Source organism: Pan troglodytes, chromosome X, assembly GCF_028858775.2.
Source record: "Pan troglodytes isolate AG18354 chromosome X, NHGRI_mPanTro3-v2.0_pri, whole genome shotgun sequence".
Lineage (NCBI taxonomy): Eukaryota > Metazoa > Chordata > Mammalia > Primates > Hominidae > Pan > Pan troglodytes.
This window is the reverse complement of record NC_072421.2, coordinates 44,035,149-44,058,382: the sequence shown is the minus strand read 5'-3', so window position 1 is coordinate 44,058,382 and position 23,234 is coordinate 44,035,149. Positions and strand designations below refer to the sequence as shown.

Below are 23,234 nucleotides of genomic sequence, written 5' to 3'. Positions count from 1 at the left end.
GCCAAATTCTCATGTTAGTCCAGGACCCATGGAAACTCACCTTCCTCTTCTGAGAATGTCTTATTCACTGCCACGTTTACTCTATGATACTTTTAGGCAGGGAGAGAGAGTAGAACGACGTTTACATACTTTATTATACTCCAAAACACTCATGCTTTCCACCTAACCTGCACACGATTCCATTGGGATACAAGTCTGTAATAACAGTGATAATATTTCACTTAGAACTTCTGAATAGAAATAACTAATTTTAGATTATCGATCATCCACTATCAGTATATTAATTATCTATTGCTGCATAACAAATTACCCTAAAACTTAGCAGCTTAAAACAGCAAACATTTATTATTTTCTAGTTTATGTGGATCAGGAATCTGAATGCAGCTTACCTGGGTGCCTCTGGCTCAGAGTCTCTCATGAGCCTCTATCAAGGTGTCAGCTGTGGCCACAGTCATCTCAAGGCTCTACTGGAGGAAGAGCCAATTCCAAATTCACACATGTGGTTGCTGTCAGGACTCAGTTCCTTGTGAGCTGTTAGATTGAGGGCCTCAGTTCCTTGCTGGCTGTTGACTGGAGGCCATTCTCAGTTCCTGTCATATGGGCCTCTCCATATGACAGCTTATAACATGGCAGCTGGCTTCATAAGAGGAAACAAGCAAGAAGAGCCTGAGAGAGAGTATAAGGTGGAAGACATATTTTTTTTGCTCTTATTTCTGAGATTTCTTCATCTCTGTTTTCCAAATCTTCTGTTGGTTTTTGAAATTTTTGCTATCATGTTTTTCACTTCTAATAACTTTTTTTGATTGTTATTTTCTAAGTGGTTTTTCCATTGTAGTACCCTAGTCTTGTTTCATGGATGCAATATTTTCTCTTAACTCCCTGGGGATGTTAATAATTAAAATATTTGTATCCATTATGGTTCAACTAGAGAGACAGAGCCACAAGGATGTGTGTGTGTGTGTGTGTGTGTGTGTATGTCTGTGTTTCTTTGTATCTGATATTAGAATGTTAAGTCCACAGAGCAGTGTGTCATGAGAGAAGATAACTGTAAAGTGGGGAAGGGAAAATGCAGTCCGGGATCTCATAAGGAGAGACTGAAATCCATGTCAGTTCTGACCTTAGTGGTGTGAGTGTTCTGCTTCATCACGGAGGTAAACACACATATAGGAATTGGAAAAGCTGAAGGAGGATCCAGGGAAGGTAGAGAAGTTGCTGGTTCAGCCACTACTTCACATCAACACATGAGTCAGCAGATTAGCAACAACTTGTGTGAGCTACAAAATGGCTACTGTTTCCTGTCTAAGCTCCAAATCTTCCCAGAATCTCCCTTGCGGCTGATGGCAACAGGAAACATACAATAAAGAGAATTCTGGGAAATGTAGTTCAGTGTAGCCAAGTCGACACATTATAAAGCCACCACAATTACCAAACTACTTTTTTTTTTTTTTTTTTTGAGGTGGAGTCTCACTCTGTCACCCAGGCTGGCTTGCCGTGACACAGTCTCTGCTCACTGCAAGCTCTACCTCCCAGGTTCATGCCATTCTCCTGCCTCAGCCTCCCGAGTAGCTGGGACTACAGGCGCCAGCCACCACGCCCAGGTAATTTTTTTTGGATTTTTAGTAGAAAGGGGGTTTCATAGTGTTCACCAGGATGGTCTCGATCTCCTGACCTCATGATCCGCCTGCCTCGGCCTCCCAAAGTGCTGGAATTACAGGCGTGAGCCACCGTGCCTGGCACCAAACTACTTTTTAGATTGCTATAGATTGCTCATACCATACATTTAAAAATGCATTTCATAGAGATTGATTTATTCAACATGTATTGAATCTGAGAACTAAAAATAAGATCCTGTACCTCCCAACCACTGAATGGACTGGCCAAGGGGACCCCAGAGAAATTTTAAAAATTGAGTTCCCAGTCATGATGTGACAAGAGGTTGGACACAGTTTGTTATATTCCCTCCCTTTTGTGGTTTAGACACAACAATTAACCAACAATAGTGTTAAATAGAGATCATAAGATTGATAGAACGGGGTCTTTGTGACAATAAGATACCAAATTATAAACATGCCAGGCAAGGGTTAAGTCACGCACCACCACACTTAAAGAATAAACTATGTTCTATCTGCCACAACATTTCTCTTTTTCACTAGTAGCTAAACAAGCACTGGCCTTGAGATACACAATTTTTTTTTTTTTTGAGACTGAGTCTCACTCTATCGCCCAGGCTGGAGTGCAGTGGCACAATCTCAGCTCACTGCAACCTCCACCTCCCGGGTTCAAGCGATTCTCTTGCCTCAGCCCCCCCAAGTAGCTGGGATTACAGGTGCACACCACCACACCTGGCTAGGTTTTGTATTTTTAGTAGAGACAGGGTTTCATCATGTTGGCCAGGTTGGTCTTGAACTTCTGACCTCAGGCGATCTGCCTGCCTTAGCCTCCCAAAGTGTTGCAATTACAGGCGTGAGTCACCGCACATGGCCTGAGATAAACAATTTTTAAACAATTGCAGCTCATCCACCGCCAGGCACTGACTAACTAACCTCTTGTACCAAAAGCCATGAAGGAGAATGATTTCAGTAACTTTCTTCTGATGAGAGACCACCAATCATAGACTGGTTCTCGCTTGTTTACAGAGGCCGCACACCTGATTGCCTCCATGTCCCTGCTTTAGCTTTTGATGTATAGGGCCTAATAGTAATTCATTTAAATGTTAAGTCTCTACCCTAACATGAACTTGGGTTGTATGTCACATACATGTTTGTTGAATACCCATGTGTCAGGATCCCCTTTGTGAATATTCATAGCTCCTGCTATGACCTGTTAAATATATATACTTGGCCAACCTGTTCAACGTAAGTTCCTCTTCCACCCTCCCCTCCCTCAAAGTGCCTATTTCTGGTCTCTACTGAAGGCCATACTTCCCAGCCTGTGGAATGGCCGCCCTGCAGACTATAAACCTTTATACAAAACAAAGTCTCTTTTCTAAATTTATAAATTTGTGATTTTTAAGTTGACAAGTCTCAATAGATAAGAGGTACAGTCTCCTGCCTTTAAGAAATTCACAGTTCCATCAATAGAGAGCAAGAGTGCAGATGGAGTCCCAGAGGTCTACATTCTCTAGTTACAATCATCTACTCCCCAGTCTCCATGTCATCACTGGCAGGAATGAAAAGGGAGACCAGATCTCTGTGTGTTTCTGGCAAGACTTCCATCTCTCCACTCATTACAGCTTTACTACCACTATTTGCCTTGAGGGAATCAAGAATAATCTCACCATGATCTTTGGGAGTATACATTAATTCAGCCATTGTGGAAAGCAGTATGGTGATTCCTCAAAATGCTAAAAGCAGAACTATCATTTAACCTACCAATCCCATTACTGGGTATATACTCAGAGGAATATAAATCATTTTACCATAAAGACACAGGCATGTGAATGTTCATTGCAGCACAATTCACAATAGCAAAGGCATGGAATCAATCTAAATGCCCATCAATGACAGATTGGATAAAGAAAATGTGGTACATATACACCATGGAGTACTATGCAGCCATAAAAAGAAATGAGATCATGTCCTTTAAACGGAGCTGGAGGCTGTTATCCTCAGCAAACTAATGCAGGAAGAGAAAACCAAATGCTGCATGTTCTCACTTATAAGTGGGAACTAAGTGATGAGAATTTATGAACACAAAGAAGGAAACAGCAGACACTGGTCTACTTGAGGGTGGAGAGTGGGAGGAGGGAGAGGAACAGAAAAGATAACTATTATGTACTGGGCTTAATACCTGGGTGATGAAATAATTCATACAACAAACCCCCTTGACATGAGTTTACCTACGTAATAAAGCTTCACATGTACCCCTAACCTAAAATAAACACTTTTAAAAAGTCTCACCATGATCTTTGTCCCTGTTTATGGCAGTACCCATAAGAAACCCATCATTTCTTTTCTATTCTCCCAGAAACTAATCCCCAAGTAATTCTCTGAGCAGTGACAACCCCTATCTCAAGTTCCATCCTTCTTCCTTGCTCTGTTTTTTCTCTATAGCACTTACAACTTTCTGACACAATGTTTGCTTTACTAAATTCTTTGTTTGTTTGATTTTATCCATTAAAATGTAATCTTTAAGTGGGCAGGGAATTTTTCTGTTATGATTGCTGTTATAGCTCCAGAGGAAACTGCCCCACACATAATATATATTCAACAAAAATTTGTAGACTAAAGGTAAGTTATCTACTCATTTCAATGATGCAATTTATGGTACCTGTTTGCTAATAAGTCATGGTTTTATTGAACTGAGCAAAAGATGGAATGAATAAAAGATATTCAGATGCTGTATTTATCCATGGGTTTAGATGTCATGAATATTCTGGAAACAGTCTGTTTTTTCATGTTTTTTAAAAAGAATCCACAGAAACAACCCCAGGGAACTACTTTATCTTACTTTTTTTTTTTTTTTTGTTTTGAGACGGAGTTTTGCCCTTGTTGCCCAGGCTGGAGTGCAAAGGCGGGGTCTTGGCTCACTGAAGCCTCTGCCTCCCGGGTTCAAGCGATTCTCCTGCCTCAGCCTCCCGAGTAGCTGGGATGACAGGTGCATATCACCACACCCGGCTAATTTTTGTATTTTTAGTAGAGACAGGGTTTCTCCATGTTGGCCAGGATGGTCTCGAACTCCTGACCTCAGGTGATCCGCTTGCCTCAACCTCCCAAAGTACTGGGATTACAGGCATGAGCCACTGCGCCTGGCCTTATCTTACTTTCTGTAAGAAATAATTTCTGGAGACTATAGAAGGATGTTTATGTTACTCCTTGGTGTTTTGACAGAGCACATCAGTCCTCTACTGATTCTGGTTTTCTTAAAATTGTGAAGACTATTTCTAAAATATTGTTTGAACCTGAAAATATTATAATGGTTTTTCAGCTGTACTCATCATTTCTTTACCCTAACTGCTTGAAGGTTTATTAATAAGCTAAGGCAATAATCTCTGGGTACCAATTCATCTCAGAAGTGTAGTTTAATATCCTCTTCTCAAAAGCAGTTGTTCTGTGTTGCCTGTATGTGTTTCCAAGTCCAGGATTATTTAGCCCAGATAAAAGTAAGAACCAACTGAGAAGGGGTTTGTAAGGTTCACCAGGCTTTTCTGCAAAACCAGACAGCCAGCTGTTCCTTATTGTGCTAGAAACAATGCTATATGCTCACCAAATCCCATTTCATTTTCCACTGTCTGGATAAATAGGAAAGTTACAGTCTCCAAATTCACTTGCTTTGAAATTTCAGCCATGTAACTGGATTCTAGGTAATGGGTTGTGTGTGGTGGAAGTGGGTGAAGGCCATGTTTTCCAAATGGTATATATTCAAGATGGTGGAGCTTCCAAGACTTGGGTGACTGATTGTGTAGCACAGTCCCCCATTGACTGTGCTGATCACATGTGAGTCAGAAATAATTTGTTGTTATGTTAAACCACTGAGATTTTAGGTTTTATTTGTCACTGTTTCCTGACTAATCCAGCCACCATTGGTAGGAACCTGTGACTGAACTGAAAAACTCAAAACTTAGGTCGATTAAAAATATATTCTGGTTCCTAGGTAAACATTTCAGAAAAAGCTACTTCACTCCACAGTGTGGGAAGTTTGTTACAAAATCAGGAGTTTTCTGGAGTCCCTTCCTTCTTTCTTAGGAGCCATCATTTGCTAATCTATGAACATAGTCAAAAGGCTTGGTCTTTTCTTCATATGTTCTCTCCAGAAAAATTATCTTATGTCTTGGTTCTTTCTTCTGCCTTGGGCTTAACTGTGGGAAGCTTTCCAGGACTGGAAATCACCTCTGTGCTCTCAGAGATCTGGTCCAGTTAGTCAGCAGATGTACCTCTCCTTTCTCCTTAGGCAAGGAATGGGGGATAGAATACAACAGACCTATTTGCTCTGGATACTCTGCCTCTACACCCTGTTCCTACAGGGATAAAGCATTTTTAGAAAAGAGGTATAGAGAGGGAGATACAAATTAAAGTTCTAGCTGCATTAGACTTTGCTTTCCATCTCCCAAGGGATGCTCCCAAAGACATAGGTCTTCCCTTGGAGAAGGCCAATCTCTCCCAGCTTCCCTTAACTCCTAATTGGCCTTTTCACCCTCAGGTTGGGCCTCTTCTTCCCAAGAACGATTTCTTTCAAATCTCTCAGTCTGAATACTCTTTCTTCTCTGTCAGGAAAACCACACGCTACCCCAGAAGGAAAGATCTATCTGGTTCTGTGTTAGACACAGAGATATACCCGCTAGATTCTCCTTCAAGGAAGGATTTGTTACCCAGCTGTGAGAAGCATAGTCAGCAGGCAGTTTCCGGCTGTCAGTCCTTCAGAATCTGCCTCATCTGCAGAGAGCAGCCCTGTTGGAGGTTGAGTCCTTCCAGGGTAGCAAGCATTCAATGACTGAGTGAGGCAGAGGTATAAAGGCCCTGTTATTTTGGCCTAATGGGAGACAACTCTAATGGGCAATCTTCTCTTCAGAGATCTCCACTGAATTGAACTAGGATGTATTGAGCCTACACTGCAGCTCACCTGCTCCCTCTGCTCTCACTTCCTAACACGTTGACCCCTAATAAACATCTTGCACCCCAAATTCTATCACAGCATCTGCTTCCAGAGAACTCAACCTGCAAGAGGCTCTCTGGATCCTGTTTGGTTCCTGAAGTCATTACTAGAGGTCTCCTGTATTTTCTGGGTAGACTTTGTTTGTCACTGGTTGTTCAGAGGCAGAGGTGGGGGTAAGGGGTTTGTGGAGATTTCCTATTGTCCAAGCAAACTGACAGCCATGTAGCTCCATTATCCAGTGACATAATCACCTCTTTTAAATGCTAATCCATTCCTTTTAGAGATTATATAACCCAACTGCATATTGGGAAAAACATATTTCCTCAATAAGAGAAGAGCTGTCTCTGCTTTTGGAAACATTGTGAAATGTCTTTTGTTGTATTATTTGAGGATAATAATATAATTCATATTTCTGCCATAATTCAATAATTCAACTCTGCTATAGAAAAGAAAATTAAATGGAATAGAAGAAAGTCATAAGAAGTGTTAACAATAAATAGTAAGCCAGAAGCTTATAAAATACAGACAAAATTTATAGAATGTGTTAAGTGTAAGTAATAAATAAGCATGTAGTTTGTGATACAGGCAGAATATATAAAAATGTTTAAATGTAAATAGTAAATTAGTAACCTATAAGATAAGTTAAAAGAATAAATGAAATATGCAATAGAATAGGGTGTTATTATGGCTAGAAAGTGATGGATAGGCCAAGACCAAGTCATGATTATGCTACCTTTGGACTGACAGTTGTGTAGCCCCTAAATTGGTCATCCATTGGTGACATCCAGTAGAGTACAATACTGGACTCACATGTGCTCTTCCCAAAAAAACAAATAAATCTCATAGCTCTTCAGCAGAAGTATCAATAAGCTACATCTGTGTTCAGGTGTGCTGGTCCCTGTACATCTCCAACAGAGCAAGTGTGTGCCATTAGTCCCAGGAATCTTCCATTTGTGGCCTGAGATCCCATAACACATAATTTTATAACTACATTATCAATGTAGCATGATGTAGTATGGTGGGGATTTGGGGGTGGGAGAGAGAGAGAGAGAAAGAGAGAACAGAAGAACGTTCTAAGGATTCAGGTGTGCAGTCCTTCCACCCTGCTTGTACCCTATCTTAAGTGTACTAAGGTACCCCATCTCTTTCCTCTTGTTTCTCACTCTGTGTTTTAAACTTATTTAAAGACTGTGTATGATTTAAACATTTATAATTTTGTTAATAAGCCTTTCTGTTTCATAACCTCTAGGATAGCTTGCCTGATAGTAATCTGTATGACCGCCATTGTATAAAAATGGTTTCCCACCTGATATAGTGTTTTCTTACTGAGCAATTCATCATTCTTAGCTGTGATTGAGAAATCACAAAAGAGTACCACTAGTATTTAATAGAAACTTTTTCTGTCTCACAGGGAACTATATTAGTTTTTTTTTTTTCTTCAGTGGTTATCGTGGTTTTAAAATAAGTTCACAAATTATTTGATGTTTCTCCTTTGAAGAGTTGAAGCTTAATTTCATTCTTTTTGAGTGTGGGCTGGACTTAGAGACTCACTTCTCATCAATGGCATATGGCAGAAACAATGGTTTATAACTTCTAAGTTACATTGTGGCTTACTTTTTGCTTCTCTTTGTCTTGGATCATTTCCTCTGGTGGGAAAACAACTGTCACATGAGAACACTCAAACAACACTATGGTATGATCCATCTGGTGAAGAACTGATAACTCTGGCCGATAGCCACCTGAGTGAGCTTGGAATGGGATCTTTCAACCTCAGGCAAGCCTTCAGGCGACTACAGCCCTGGCCGACATCTTGATTATAATGTCTTGGCAGATTGTGAATCAGAACCATTCTAAGCCATTCTCAAATATTTGATCCACAGAAATTGTTAAATAAACATTTGCTATTTTAGGCTAAGTTTTGGGGTAAGTTGTTAATTCAGTCATAAGAAACTAATACAATGAGTCACCCTGATAGATAGGCAAGTGTGAGGTGTTCTTTGATATGAATATTCATGGAAAAGGGTCTTTCATTTCCTTTCAAAAAGTCTAATTTTATCTTAGGGCACAGGGAGATCAAGGAAACCAGTAATTTGTAGAGAATAAAGAATCAACATTTCTAGGTTTTGTGAAAAGAATTGTAGGAAACCTTGCATTTAAAATTGTTTAATTTTCTTTTCTTTTTTTTTCTTTTGAGACAGTCTCACTCTGTTGCCCAGGCTTGAGTGCAGTGGCGCCATCTTGGCTCACTGCAACTTCCGACTCCCTGGTTCAAGCGATTCTCCTGCCTCAGCCTCCTGAGTAGCTGGGACTACAGGGGCGCACCACCACACCCGGCTGATTTTTGTATTTTTAGTAGAGACGGGGTTTCACCATGTTGGCCAGGCTGGTCTCGAACTCCTGACCTCAGGTGATCTGCCCGCCTTGGCCTCCCAAAGTGTTGGTATTATAGGCGTGAGCCACCACGTCCGGCCATAAAATTGTTTAATTTTCATAAGGCTGTGCCACCTTCATGATATTAAAAAAAGCTTGAAATAATTTGCTTGGCCCTTTCTATGTTTGAATGATGAATGATATCTCCAAGGGAGTCAATACCTCATCAGAAGCAAAAACCTGATATGGATTTAATGCCTTATTGTTGCTCCTCAAATTTATATTTAACCTAAAATTGTATTTAACTTACCAAAATTCACACCCACCCCCCTTAAAAAATATGTTTACTTAATTTATATTAGGCTTCGGTCAAGCTTCAGGAAACCTCAATAATGTAATACTTGCAGCAGAACTGTGTTTTGCAATGCTGCAGCAGAGTGACTACATAACACAATACAATAAATACCCTTCTTGTTGCCTGCCTGTCTGACTTGTGGTCATGACAAATTTATATTTATTCCTGGTAGACTTCATATAATGTCCACCATGTTAGGAGGAAGAAATATTTCAGCTTTCAGCAATTATTTCACAGTCTTCCTTTCCATCAAGTATTTGCTGAAAAATTTGAGGGATGACTGTATCACTTGATTTTCTGTGCCAATGCACGCACACAAAAAGCATAGACAGGCTTTAGAACCAGACATAATTGGTTTAAATTCTGGTTCTACTACTCACTCGCAGCAGGATTAAACACAGTACCTAATATTCTTGAGTTTTTGTATCTTCATTTATAAAACGAACATATGACTTCAGTCTTATGGTGGTCTCTAAAGACTCAGGGAAATAATGTATGCTATGAATGTCACATTGTGGAGACACCTTTTCCCTTTCTGCCTTTCTTCATCACTGTAAACCACCACTTGTGCCTCCCATCCTCATGTACTCCATAACATTCTATGGTCCCTCCTATAGTGCTTCTCCACTAATATTTACCGAATTCATTATTTTGTTGAGGGTATCAAAAACACTTCAGAGTTTTATAAACTATGGCAGAAATATCTGTTATTGATTAGCCAAATCTCTCTCTCCCGCTGTGTGTGCGTGTGTGTAATTATATTACCTGATATATCCTTATAAACACAAAACAAGTTGATTCAAATATAGAATTATGGGAGTAGAGATAATTCTTTCCTTTCAAAATTGCTGCTTGCCTTTCCTCTTTACCAGTCATTCAATTTATCTTTTAGAAAGACAATTTGTTAGGATATTCATGAGTTCTTTATCATTGTTATCTGAATACTATTTTTGTGTTAACCAGAAACAGTGGTTTGAATAAACTTGTAGGTAAATCTGGTTTATTATCTATTCTTTTTTTTTTCCTTTTTTTTTTTTTTTTTTTTTGAGATGGAGTCTCACTCTGTCGCCCAGACTGGAGTGCAATGGCATGATCTCGGCTCACTGCAACCTCCACCTCCTGGGTTCAAGTGATTCTCCTGCCTCAGCCTCCCGAGTAGCTGGGATTACAGGCACCCACCACTACGTCCAGCTAATTTTTGTATTTTTAGTAAAGATAGGGTTTCACCATGTTGGCCAGGCTGGTCTCGAACTCCTGACCTCAGATGATCCACCCACTGCGGCCTCCCAAAGTGCTGGGATTACAGGTATGATCCACTGTGCCCGGCCCATTCTTTAAACAAATTGTTGTGTCTGTGCATCTCACGTTTTTCTCTTTAAACCAGTGGGTCTCAAACTACATCAGAACTCTTCACAGCTTGTTATAAGAGCAGATGCCTGGGCCCTATGTCTTCCCAGTTGGATTCAGTAGGGCTGGAGTAGAAGCCTAAGCATCTGTACCTTAAGCAAAGAAAACAAGTCTACAATGGCTTCTAATACACATAAAAGTTTAAAAAGCAAAGACACCAACCTTTATTTTTAAAAATTGAGATTATTATCTTTTGTAAAAAGAAAATCCTATTTTTAAAACCTTACTTTGTAATGACAGCCCTTACAATCAAGTCCTGTCATTTAAGTCATACTTAGTAGTTATTTTAGTCTCCTTCCTTTCCCTCACTTCATACATCTAATCCATGGAAGTGTTTAGTAGTTTCTTTCTCCAAGACATATCCTGAATCTGCCCACTTTCACCATTCTCCATTGGCATCTTCCTCATCCAGGTACGGAGCAGTGCAACAGCTTCAAACTGGCCTTCCAGCTCCCCTCTTGATCTGCTTTAGTACATCATGTCAAATAGCAGCAAAAGTAATCTTCTTAAAGTCTTAGACAGATCATGTCACTTCCTAGCTTACAGCTTTTCCATGGCTTCCCTCTATACCTGGAAAAAAACCCAACCTCCTTCCCATGACCTATGAGGCCCTGAATCACTTGGCCCCTGCTCATCTCTCCAGCCCAATCTTGGACCGTTTTCCCCTCGCTCAGTGTGCTTCAACCCCACCAGTTTTCACTAGCAGCTTTCCCACCCCAGGGATTTACATATATTGCTTCTTCCAATCTTTATGGGTTTGGTTGTTTCCTTCGTTAGGTCTCAGCTCAAATCATTTTCCCAGAGAAGCCTCCTCTGACAACTCATTCCAGGTAGAGATCCCCTTCCTTCCACCATATTCCCTGTCTCAGCCCCTTATTTGTCTGCTGCATAGCATCTATGACAATTTACATTTACTTTATCAATGTCTATGTTTGATCGATTTTTATTTCCCTCCTCTATGAGCAGGTAAGCTCCATGAAGGAAGGAAGCTCATTTCTCATTATATTCCCAGTGCTCCTTGAATCTTATAGGGAATGCTACAAAACATTAGCTTGTTCTACTTCCCATCCACAGCCCCCATTCAACATATCTTTTTATTATCTTTCTTTCACCTATATCTGATGGACAAAAAAATGACATGAAGTTTTTGATAGACTGAGAAAAAGCAAGTGATTGATTTGGTTTAATATGTTTACTTTTTCAATAAAAGGCTTTCACCGAGTCACACGGATGGCTCAGTAATGGAGCTTGCAAATAAATAAAGCTTAGCCTAGAGGCTTTAATGCTCCTTTAAACATCAAGAAAGGCTGAAGAATTTATTGAGGAAGGGGAGTAGAAAATGTTAGCTTTAATACATCTCAAACTAGAGGCAGGAACCTTCCAATAAAGAGAGAGTAAATAATCTATCATCTGTAAGGAAACAACTAGCAAAAGGCCATCTAGCACAAAATACTCCCACCAAGTAAAATACCCACCAAAGTCTTTTACAGGGATCTTCTTGTTACGACATCATAATGAATCCTTAGCAGGAATGCCTCAATACAAAGGTGTCAAGGATGTTGCTCAGCACCACTAGGTTTTCCTAAGCAGGCACTCTAGCCATCAAAGCAGAGTGCCACAGTGTGTGTCGATGGAGAACTCCCTGCCTACAAATTAAACTTCAACATTTGTCCCACGTGCCAATGGAGTAGAAGATGAGCTTTCTTGGAAGGATCATTTGCAAGAGGAAAGTGCTAACAAGCTTTCCAGTAGTGAAAGTTTTCCCTGACAGTTATAGTCCTCCTGAGGCCCTTTAGATGGACTCCAGAATCCAGTGGCCCTAGGGGTGGAAGTGAGACAGGCAGGTAGTAACAAGTCTTGCAGAGTCCCACGTTCTTTCCCATCGTGAACAAAGCTCTGTTTTTAGAGATGTTTCTCCTCTTCATCAAAGAAGTCTGTACTGGATGCTGCCTGAAAAATTCCCTTATATTGCTGAATTGACTGTAGAGGCTGAATAGCTGACAGAGCAAGAATACATCCTGCTCTTGGAGGCTAGCCATCACCTTGTGGAGCACAATGCTGAGAATACAGTAGACTTTTTTGGTTAATAAGCTTTTATTTTGAAATAATTTTAGATTTAGAGAAGGGTTACAAACAAAATACAGAGAGTTCCTGTGTACCCTTTACCTGGCTACCCTTAATGTGAACATCTTACATACCATGGTGCATTTCTCAAAACTAAGAAATAAACTTTGGTATAAACATTGTGATATAAACCACAAACTTTATTAGAATTTAATTAGTTTGTCCTACATTAGGCTTTTAATGGCTCTGATTTTCCAATAGGAATACCTCTGAGCCAAAAGTTAAAAAGGGCCATGCGCAGTGGTTCACGCCTGTAATCCTAGCACTTTGGGAGGCTAAGGTGGGTGGATCACCTGAGGTCAGGAGTTCAAGACTAGCCTGGCCAACATGGTGAAACCCCATCCCTACTAAAAATACAAAAATTAGCCAGGAGTGGTGGTGGGTGCCTGTAATCCCAGCTACTTGGGAGGCTGAGGCAGGAGAATCACTTGAACATGGAGGGCGGAGGTTGCAGTGAGTCGAGATCGTGCCACCTCACTCCAGCCTGAGCAAAAGAATGAAACTCCATCTCAAAAAAACAACAGCAACAACAACAACAACAACAACAACAACACCACACACACACACACACACACACATACACACACACACACACAGACACACAGAACAAAAATTAAAAGGGAGCACCTGTTTGATAAGGTCAAAAATGAGTCAGTATTCAACCAGCCAGTCAGAAGGTCAGTTTATATAAAGAGGGTAGCCAAACACCATTTATGTTTTCTGAATGTCATAAAGGTAGGTGCTCCTTCATTCTCAATTGCTTTGATCTTTTCATTAGGCACAATAGTTCTTCCTCTAGTTAGCCTTTTTCTAGTTTGCTGTTTTCATTTCTTGACAACTCTTGACAGTCCGGTTGAGTAACAAGTGGTTTGTTAACTGTGAGAGCAAAGAGCTGATTTTACTTTGTCCTTGGTCAAGATGAAACATGTGAATTTTGTGGTATAGTCAATGCATGGAAATTGTAGCAAATAACTGGAAGAAAGTACTAGTAGAATAATTTAGCAGAAAGAACACCTAAATGTTTTTTGCTTTATCTTACTCCAAACTATTTTATTCTTAAATGAGATTAAGTTTCTACATCTAACTCTGGTATTTGCCGTTCAGTTCTAAACTACACAGCTCTCCCAGCCGGGCGTGGTAGCACATGCCTGTAATCCCAGCACTTTGGGAGGCCGAGATGTGCAGATCAACTGAGGTCAGGAGTTGGAGACCAGCCTGGCCAACATGGTGAAACCCTGTCTCTACTAAAAATTCAAAAATTAGCTGGGCCTGGTGGCGGGGACCTGTAGTCACAGCTACTCGGGAGGCTGAGGCAGGAGAATCGCTGGAACCTGGGAGGCAGAGGTTGCAATGAGCCGAGATTGCGCCACTGCACTCCAGCCTGGGTGACAGAATGAGACTCCATCTCAAAAAATAAATAAATAAGTAAATAAACTAGACAGCTCTGCTTGACTAACACAACCACTTGGGCCAGATGAGAAACAAGACATTACAATTTTCTTTGAGGTACTTTGTTTTTTAGAGACTATCACTGTATGAGGCAACCATAGCACAAGGCTTTACATTCTTGTTGGCTTCTGTTTTTTGTTCCCTCATATGCCAATTCTCTTCTGAGTACAATTAACTTAAAGTGCTGGAGCTGTGAGCTTAATCAAGAGGATTTTTCAGAAAACACCCTAACAACTTCTAAAAGTGATTTCCTACTATGTACTCAGAGAGCTAAGAGGGAAATTTTAGGGGTCCGCCACTGGATTATTTCTGTCATAGTAGGACTTATCTTGAAATTGGTGTTCCCTGGCTTTCTTCTTGGATTTAACACTTGCCTCAAATAGACCAGAATCTTGGCTCATCAGCAATAATATTTTACATGGTACAGTGCTTCATATCTCACAGTTTTCCCATTTTTGTTCTCACTTCGTTGTTAAGCATCTGTGGTCTGATTATCACTCATCAGTGAGTGATCTGTGCTCTATGGCTTAAATAACTGAAGCTTTAGATGTGCAATTTCTCAAGGATACAGAGTTAGTAAGTGGCCAAGTTGAAATGAGACTGCTTATTTTTTTCTAGCCAAGCAAGTTTTTGGTATTAACTGAAAACCAGCCTAAGTTACATCAGCACTGCCCTTCATGTTCCGGGGAGTCTTTGTGTGCTAACTCCTCTCTAGAAATGGTCTCACATTTTAATCATATTTCAATGTCAGGGACCTTTAAATGTTGTTTGTCTTTGGCTCTGAAATAATTTGGCCAAAATTAATCTAACAGTGTGGGGCTTTCTTTGTTTAATGAAACCAAGAAAGAGGCAATAATAAAGGGCTTCTCATTGTCAGCAAAGGGTTAACTATTTTAACTCCAGTTGTTTTCACTGGAAAGGTTTTTCTGTTGTAATATAACTAGAACATCTAGTTCTGTTCTATTCTGACTACCCCTCCCTTTTCTAGACTCTTGCTCAATCAGTTACCTTTATAACTTTTCCCTAGTGTAACTTTTGTTTACATATGAGTTTGCCTTTCCAATACGGTTAGGACTCAAGTAAGCTTTTTATCCTGGGTTTCCTCATTTGCAAAGCACTAACGACCTCAGGTTTTCCTGCTTGCAGTACTGTTAGAATTTAGACCTAATGAGAGTTGGCAAATACTTCATTTTTTTAAAAACATTTGGCAAACAAATGAGGAGCAGTGGAAAGGCCCTGCTTGAATGTGATATAGTAAAAATTAGCTTACATTCAGAAGGTAAAAATCTGCCTTGCTATTCATCAAGTTGGTACAATCACCGATACAAATAAAGCCAGCTGTACGTTATCAGGAAGGAATATGTTTTCAGGTCACTGCAGCTGTATATGTCATAAGCACCTCCTTCTTTAACTATTGTGTTTTTACTGAGAAATGTGTTCTCCAAAATCATAGACTATCAGAAACTTAAGTGTTTAAAATTAGAACAGTAACATTAAATCACCCACTCTTGCCTAGAGTTTCTGAGTTGCTGTGACAGAGAGAATCAGCCTGGCATTTTAACCCAGGTGCAGAAAAGTGGTTACAGAATACAGTGTTCCACATCTATCTTAGCTTTGTAATCTTCAAGGACACAGGAGCTTGTGACTACTTTGCAGACTGGTTTTGATGCTGACTCCCTTACACATTGGTCTGCTTTTCCTTGACCCCATTACTTACCTATACTGTCTTCTCTCAAACCCTCAAATAACCACCTTGTCCTTTGGGGAGAGCTGCTCTCTAACACTCCTCTGTTGTCCAGTCTTCCTTATTGCAATGGGTCAATAAACCTGACCTTGTTGAACTATAGGTTTGTCCCTGGTGGTTTTAGCCTGTTGAGCTAAGATTGGTGGTCAATAGGTTAGTTGGTTTTCCAGAAAAAAAAATTCATTCAGAAAGCACCAGTTTAAGAATCTTTCTCAGGGAAAGAGACCTGAGTCTGTTGGATGTTGCTGTTTCAGGTTGTTTTCTAAGTTGCCTGTCCTCCTGCACAACTGGTTTAATCTCCCAGCTATGAATGAGGAAGAAGTTCTGGCCAGGCGTGGTGGCTCACACCTGTAATCCCAGCACTTTGGGAGGCAGAGGCAGGTGGATCACTTGAGGTCAGGAGTTCGTAGACCAGCCTGGCCAACATGGTGAAACCCCATCTCTACTAAAAATAAAAAAATTAGCTGGGCATGGTGGCACACGCCTGTAGTCCCAGCTACTCAGGAGGCTGAGGCAGGAGAATTGCTTGTGCCCAAGAGGCAGAGGTTGCAGTGAGCCAAGATCATGCCACTGCACTCCAGCCTGGGTGACAGAGCAAGTCTCTGTCTCAAAAAAAAAAAAAAAAAAAAAAAAGTTCTAATACATCTTGACGTAGGTTTATTTGGGAAATGGCATTCTCCAACAAACTTCTCAGTATTGGCTATAACCTGGTAAGGATCTTAAGTAACGAAATGAGTTAAACTTTGGAAGGACAGCTTCACTCACGATATAAAGCCTTTCCTTGGCCACACACTGCTAGGGCTCCATGCCTGTGACTGCTAAAAAGCTAAAGATTACTGTTGGCAATTCCTTTGGTTTTCTCTCTGTTCTGTGTTATTTCTCATCTTATGTCTGCAAACAAACTAAAAAACGTAACTACTTTTCCTATTCATTAAGTCATTCTAAAAAACCTTGATTCAGATTTTCAATTTTTTCCCACAAGTGACTTCCTCTACCTCTTAAACACCTACATGCTATTTTACACAAGCCTCTTAGAGCAGAGTCTCAGGAAGATAACGCCCAGGTAAACTGCTCTAACTGCATCTGTAACCTTGGATTTTGTCCTTGTTGTGGATGGGCATTCATTTATTGCCCAAGCCATGTTGTTTTCCTTAGTTTTAGTAACAGGTGAAAGTCCTTCCTGAGGGCTGGCAAGGCTGGGGTTATCACAGAGGTATAATTTACTGAAGATCTGCTATTTTAAAATACCTAAGCAACTAGCTGTGGAGAAAAATTGAGATCAAAATAATCAAGTCATAGTCTTTAAGGTATTAGGGGCTTATTTAGCCTGCAAGGACCCTGACTTTGCTTCTAACTTGTTGTATTACCTTGTGCAAGTCTTTTCACCAGTCTGTGAAAGTATAGATTGTTTCACCCTGTGCACATAAGTTCTCTTGAATCCCGAAACTTTGCAGACTTTCTTATTTCGTTTTCAGAGCTCAGTCAGGTTTACTTTAAAAAGGTTTACCCAGCTGCATGAGTACTCCATACCATGTGAGGGTTCTGTGTGGTTTTGAATTTCACTGGGCATTCACACAAGGATACTCTTTAAGGTATCCATGGGGTGACATTAACATATCAGTAGTTTTGTCTCAGGACAGGGGCTCAGCTCAGCTGTGGCCATGTTGTGATAGACCCTGGGTCCAAAAGCCACTGGGGACCCCTAGGAAAGAGACCTACTGGACAAGAGAACAGAAAAGATGTGAAAGGCTGGTCGTATATGGAGGTTAGGGTGGCTGGTAAACCAGAGTGTTTCCACATTAGGGCCAGATGCTGTTGGAAGCAGAGGGAGGCCTGGACCAGTAAGCAGCAGTGCTTCATGCTTTCTCAAACTCAAACGTAAGAAGTCCTAAAGGTAAGTGGCCAGTTACGAAGTCAAATGCCAGCCGGGCGCGGTGGCTCATGCCTGTAATCCCAGCACTTTGGGAAGCTGAGGCAGGTGGATCACCTGAGGTCAGGAGTTTGAGACCAGCCTGGCCAATGTGGTAAAACCCCGTCTCTACTAAAAATACAAAAATTAGCTGGGTGTGGTGGCAGGCGCCTGTAATCCCAGCTACTCAGGAGGCTGAGGCAGGAGAATCGCTGGAACCCGGGAGGCAGAGGTTGCAGTGAGTCGAGATTGCGCCATTGCACTCCAGCCTGGGTGACAGAGGGAGACTCCGTCTCAAAAAAAAAAAAAAAAAAAAAAGTCAAATGCCAAATCAGATGGAGGATAATCCAGTCAGTTCACAAGAGTAACTAGTTTAAAAATCGAGGAAGTTCTGAGCAACAGAGCCTTGTTGATGTGAGGTGGCCAAATGACTGGTGGCAGCTGTGGACCTCTAGGTCCCATGATACTGGGGAGGATTCATATCCTCCAGGTACTGCCCATTTGATGAGCATTCAATGGTAGATGGCTGAGGGATAGAGGCTGTAGGTGATGAACTGTTTTGGGGGTGGGCAATTGCTCACTAAAGTAAACTAGTTTCAGTATTCATGCCGTTTGTGGGAAAGAAAATTGCATGGATATTCCTTAAACCTCACTGATGTACCTTTTTAGCCTCAGAGTAATGGGGAAGGAGATATGGATGTAGGTTTGATTGGAGAACATTGAACTTATCCCCAAAACGTGGCTTGGGTTGGAAATAAAGTGGTTTCCACGGAGTTATAAAGTTTTACTAAGCATAAAGCTGGTGGCTGGAGTAAATGCGGTACCTGTGTTAAGTCTGAAAAATAGCATTTCTTTGATGTCCACCAGGTAGTGTCACAACAGCCATAGGAAAATTTATCCAAAACCCAGGGATGTTCAAAGCTTGGAAGAGTGTAAGATTTTCAAGTTCCCACATCTTGTTCTAAGTCAAATTCAGGTGTCGTAAGGAGTTTCTCAAAGGTTACCTATTATGTCAGGTGAAATCACGAGGGATCTCTGTATTCCAGGTGTGTCCAAAAGAAGAGGTGAACACAAGCCTCTTGGAGCAGAGTCTCAGGAAGATAACGCCCAGGTAAAGTGCTCTAAGTGCATCTGTAACCTTGGATTTTATCCTTGCTATGGGTGGGCATTCATTTATTGCCCAAGCCATATTGTTTTCCTCAGTTTTAGTAACAGGTGAAAGTCCTTCCTGAGGGCTGGCAAGGCTGGGGTTATCACAGAGGTATAATTTACTGAAGATCTGTGACCTCCAGATTTGAAGGATCAAGAGCAATTAAGGGATGGGCAACACTCTGATCTCAGTCATGTGGCAGAGATTGAATCTCCATTAGCCAAGCCCTGGAATAGCTCCTGCTGCAAGTTACTGTCAACAAACTCAATCTGTGTGGCTTCCCAAAGTGAGTCTCCTTTTGCTATAGCTGCCGGGATCCAGGCTAGTTGTGCTGTTATATAAAGTGTAGAGGCAACTCCCTTGTCCCTGTGTTTGAAGTATTTGTAGAGATAGAGCACTTGGAGTCCTGAATATGAGGAACAGGACACTGTGGGACACATAGATGGGTCTGGTGGCAAAACTGCGAAAATAATGGGTGGATCTTGTAGTAATGCTGATGAGGTTAATAGCTGGAAGGATCCTAATGCCAAAGTCTCAGTAAAGTAAAACAAAATTTTGCTTATCCATGGGTAGCTACACAGGAGTGGTCATGTGGGATATTGCCCTCCCCTCAGCAGGGGCTATCCATCAACAAGTGGCTTATGGTTGCTGCTGGCCTGTTGGACCAAGGTTTGATTCACAAATATGCTCATTCTCTTGAATTACCCATCATGTTGGCTTGGAGACAGGTTTACTCATCCACACTTCTCAGAAGGATGAAATGAGAGCATGAGGATGGGAGATACAATGTAGGGCCTTGCTGGTCAATGTCTACTGGGCCAGGTGCTTCCTAGCAGCAGGGGCAAAAGCTTTCTGAGCCTTGGGTGCCATGGTATAGCAACCCCTGCAGCATGGCATGCCCCCTCTGTAAGTGCTAGCATGAATATAGCTGGTTGCAGTTCCCCATCTCCTGTTCAGTGGAGGTAGGTGCAAATGTGTGTGGAGAGGGGAAGGTAGCTGAACTTTAGCCATTCTCAAATCTACTTATTTAGAGATTGAGCAGCCATTGGGCTGGGTCCCAATCTCCTTCACTCCATGTACAGTAAGTCCTCAAATAATGTCATTTCATTCAACATTATTTTGTTATAATGTTGATGACAATCACTGATTCTCAGCCAGGGCCACTGTCTGTGTGGAGCCTGCACATTCTTCCCATGTGCGCATGGGTTTTCTCCAGGGACTTCAGTTTCCTTCCACATCCCAAAGCTGTGCATGTGAAGTGAATTGGTGTGTCTACATGGTTTCAGTGTGAGTGGGTGTGTATATGAGTGTGCCCTGTGATGGGATGGCATCCTGTCTACAGTGAGTTTCTCCCTGGTGCCTTCAGCTGCCAGGACAGGCTCTGGTCACCTGATTCCAAACTGGAATAAGCAGGTAAATAATTACCTTGTTTTTGTTAATCTTCCTATGTATGGCTCACATTTATTTCAGTGTTTAATGTTAGAAGTGTTTTGGTCTTTATTTAGAAGTTTGATGTTTTTTGTGACCAGAGGCATGCTGTGGGAACTTAATTCTTGTTTATGTCAATTAGCCTATGGTCAAATTGGTCTTGTTATATGCTGTTTTGCACAAAGTCACAGTTTCTAAGAGTTTATGATGTTAAGAGAAGACTTACTATACTTCTTCCTGGACATAATAACTGAGCCAGTGCCATTGCCCAGTCATACATATGCATAGAGCACATGTCTTGTGATGAAAAATCCCATGGCTTCTCTGTGGGTTACCAGACTTCGTGACTAGAGCTATGGGTCTACTCCATGTTCCCCTTCCTTAGTAAGCTGGGACCTGAAGAATGTTGCTATTCTGTTCCCTATGGACTTCGAGTTCTGCATTTCAATATTTAGTTATAACTGAACAGAACAGCTGGACAAGTGGGTGGGATTGACATGAAATGGTCTAGGATGAAAGCAACATGGGCACTGGAGCATCAGAACAGTTACTGTTTGAGATTATAGGGCCAGTATTTCTGACCTGGTGGTTTCTCTGCAGTGCTAGTCTTTTCAGAGTCAGCTGAGTTGCAGAGCTGCCCTGTCTTCACTGAAGTCCTAGAATCTGTGGGGTTGGCTTCATCTAATCCACTGCTATGAAGAACAGTTAGGCAGTTCCTTAAAATATTAAATATAGAATTATCACATGACCCAGCAACTCTATTATTAGATATATACCAAGAGAATTTAAAATGTGTCTAACAAAACTCTGTAAATAAATGTTCATAGCAGCATTATTCCTAATAGCCAAAAAAGGTAGAAACAACCCAAATGTCCAACTGAATGGGTAAACAAAATCTGACATATCTATACAATGGAATATTACTTGGTGATAAAAGGGACAAACCTTGAAAACATCATGCTAAGTGAAGGAAGCACAAAAGGCCATGTGTTGGATTATTCCATTTCTATGAAATGTTTAGAATAAATCTATAGAAATAAAATAGATTAGTGGTTTTCAGGGGCTGGGAGAAAGGAATGACTACTGATGGGTATTGGAGTTCTTTTAGGGGTGATGGAATGTTTGGAAATCAGATAGGGATGATGGTTGCCCAACCTTGTAAATATACTAAGAAACCACTGAATTGTACAGCAGAAATGGGTTATTCTTTTCATATGTGAATTGTGTCTCAGAGCCATTATTTTTTAAAATCAATAGGTCATCTTTGGCTAGGCCAAGATCTTTGACAGAGTTTTATACTTACAAAAAGATTATGAATCCGTGATTGAATTTTGCCTTTAAGGAAAAATGACTTTCTGAAAAAGTTCTGCGGTGTTTCCAGGTGTTGACAACTATCCTTCCTCAAAGAAATGAACTTGCATCTTCATCGTGGTAAGACACTCCCCCCAGCATTGCAGTTATGTAGCTTTCTGTGCCTTCCTAGGAAAATGGTTTACAAGTGTGACTGGTTTTCCTTCAAAAGTTATATTTTAAATGTGGGGTGTTTTCACAGAATAATGTGTAAATGCCCCTCATAAAATACCTTGTATGTGCCTTGTATATAGCTTTATTTCCTAACAGTGTGCAAAAAGAGTATAAGAAGAAAAAAATCACTTGTTATTCATGTTTACCCTGTGCATGACCTACCTACATCATTGTTTAATCTATTAGTAATAACTGTTAAACATATTATTTGAAGTTACTGCAACTGTTAGATGTGTTTGAACTTGCCTGGTCCACCCTTGTAGTCTATGTACTCTCTGTTATGAAAGTCATGCTGCCTTATGGAGAGTTAAGAGCTCTCATTTGAGTGCTAGTTTTGCAACAACTTAATGAGAATGACTTGCCACCTTTAGTGAATAGATTAAAAAAAAAACTGTAGCTGGACGCAGTGGCTCACACCTGTAATCCCAGCACTTTGGGAGGCTGAGGTGGGCGGATCACCTGAGGGCAGGAGTTGGAGACTAGCCTGGCCAACATGGTGAAACCCCGTCTCTACTAAAAATACAAAAATTAGCTGGGCATGGTGGTGTACACCTGTAGTCCCAGCTACTCGGGAAGCTGAGGCAGGAGAATCACTTGAACCTGGGAGACGGAGGTTGCAGTGAGCTGAGATGGTGCCACTGCACTCCAGCCTGGGTGACAGAACGAGACTCCATCTCAAAAAAAAAAAAAATGTAGATAGGGAGTACTCGAAAGCAACGTGACTGCCTCGATTACCCATGAAATAACTTTCTCCTTTGTTGTTTAGTAGCTGAATATCTTACTGACCCAGAGTTGAGCGACTACGTTTTACTGTCTGTAGACACAAAGAAAGCAGTCATATAAGATCTGGTGGCTAGTCTATTTACTACCATAGTTTTGAAATAATGATAAGCACAAGTTGTAATTTGAAATCTGCAACAAGGTAATGTGAAATGAAAATAGCTGATTTCTATTGTGACAAATTCACAATTCACAGGTTCTGCTAATGGTGCTGTGGTTTGAATATATTAGCTAAAGGAAGTATTAAATTTAAGTTGGAGGTTATTAAAAATAAAGATAAATGCTTTCTAAATCAAGCTGAAACACCTCGTGGATATTACAGACCCCCAACTTAAGAACCCCTAATGTAATAGATTGCTTATTTTGGCCTGTAGCTCATGGGTCAAGGTGATCTCTACTGTGG

General features: G+C 40.9%; 1 long non-coding RNA gene across 2 annotated transcripts; it reads left to right on the top strand.

Annotated features, from left to right (window-relative positions):
• The first annotated feature begins 1,481 nt into the window (after nt 1-1,481).
• Nucleotides 1,482-22,548, top strand: LOC129138717 (uncharacterized). Of its 2 annotated transcripts, none has more exons than XR_008542001.2 (3): nt 1,482-1,598; nt 18,996-19,060; nt 21,870-22,548. It is a non-coding gene; the product is annotated as an uncharacterized LOC129138717 (long non-coding RNA). The 2 variants fall into 2 exon arrangements; XR_010154780.1 differs by lacking the exon at nt 1,482-1,598 and adding an exon at nt 17,848-17,934.
• Nucleotides 22,549-23,234: the final 686 nt, after the last annotated feature.